Source organism: Aythya fuligula, chromosome 13, assembly GCF_009819795.1.
Source record: "Aythya fuligula isolate bAytFul2 chromosome 13, bAytFul2.pri, whole genome shotgun sequence".
Lineage (NCBI taxonomy): Eukaryota > Metazoa > Chordata > Aves > Anseriformes > Anatidae > Aythya > Aythya fuligula.
Genome location: NC_045571.1, coordinates 4,349,371 through 4,351,069, shown reverse-complemented (window position 1 = coordinate 4,351,069; position 1,699 = coordinate 4,349,371).

Here is a 1,699-nt window from a genome sequence, read left to right as displayed (position 1 = left end):
TCCCCGCCCGAGCAGCCGGGGCGGGCGGCAGCGGGCGCTGAGGCGCAGGGCGTCCCCTGGCGGCGCGGCTGAGGCGTGAGGGGAGCGGCGGTAACGGCCGGGCCCGCGCTGAGGGGCGCTGAGGGAGGCGTGGGGCTGGTGGAGTCACACGAGTCGCTGCACACAGTATTATTATCATTATTATTATTGTTTTTGCCCTAGTTCAAGGCCAGACGAGGAGGCCAGAGCGCGATGTCTGCGCACCCGCGCTATGTCCTCGCCCCTGCCAGCAGTGCCGCGAGGAGAGCCCCAGGAAGCAGAGCAGCCTGTCCTAGAGTCACAGAAGCGTTCAGTTTGGAAAAGACCCCTAACATCAAGCCTGGCCGTCAGCTCACTACCAAGTCCAACACTACACCGTGTCCCTAAGCACCACATCCACATGCCTCTGAAAGGGGACTCCACCGCCTCCCAGGGCTACCCCTTCTGATGCCCAACAACCCTCTCTGGGAAGAAATTCTTCCTCGTATTCACAGAATCACAGAATTTTCTAGGTTGGAAGAGACCTCAAGATCATCGAGTCCAACCTCTGACCTAACGCTAACAGTCCCCACTAAACCATTTCCCTAAGCTCTACATCTAAACATCTTTTAAAGACCTCCAGGGATGGTGACTCCACCACTTCCCTGGGCAGCCTGTTCCAGTGCCTCACAACCCTTTCAGTGAAGAAGTTCTTCCTAACATCTAACCTAAAACTCCCCTGGCTCAACTTAAGCCCATTCCCCCTCGTCCTGTCACCAGGCACGTGGGAGAACAGACCAACCCCCACCTCGCTACAGCCTCCCTTGAGGTACCTAAAAAGAGCGATAAGGTCACCCCTGAGCCTCCTCTTCTCCAGGCTGAACAAGCCCAGCTCCCTCAGCCGCTCCTCGTAGGACTTGTTCAATCTAAACCTCCCCTGGTGCAGCCTGAGGCCATTGCCTCGTGTCCTATAGCTTATCACCTGAGAAAAGAGACCAGCACCCTCCTGCTGCAGCCACCCGTCAGGCAGTTGTAGAGAGCAGTAAGGGGTCCCCTCAGCCTCCTCTGCGGCAGGCTCAACACCTCCAGTTCCCTCGGCAGCTCCTCGTACATCTTGTTTTCTTCACACGGCATCCCTGTGGCACTTCATAGGCCTCATACACTCAGGCGTCGTTCCTCTGTGTTGTGGTGGATGAGTCCTTATAGTAAAAGCTCTTCTTATTGGTAATTACACAACTTGTACTTTGTTCATCTTGTTCATCTAGTTTTTCTTGTGGAATACCTTATGCTGCCACCACCAACTCTATTCTCAGACTTCTCAGCACAAAACCAGGTTACACAGTAACATGCGATTCAAGATAACCTGTGGAACAGAACTAGCATCCTCTCTAAAAGCTGATAACATGGCATTTGATGTAAAAAACAAAAACACCATCTCAACTCCCCACATTTCACCCAAGCCTGTTCCACAACCACCTTTGAACTCCCATAGGAATCTGTCATTTCCACATTCAGCAACGTGTTCTGAATTAATGCTTCAAGTCAATTAAATCCACTGTATTGCCCCTGTTAAGGAAATTAGTTTTCTCATCAGGAGAGATTTATCGAATAGAATGTCCTGCTGATAAAGCCCTGGTGCAATTTGCCACACTTTCCCATCACCTCTTTATTTTTTCCCCCTTGGAATAGACTGCCTATTGTT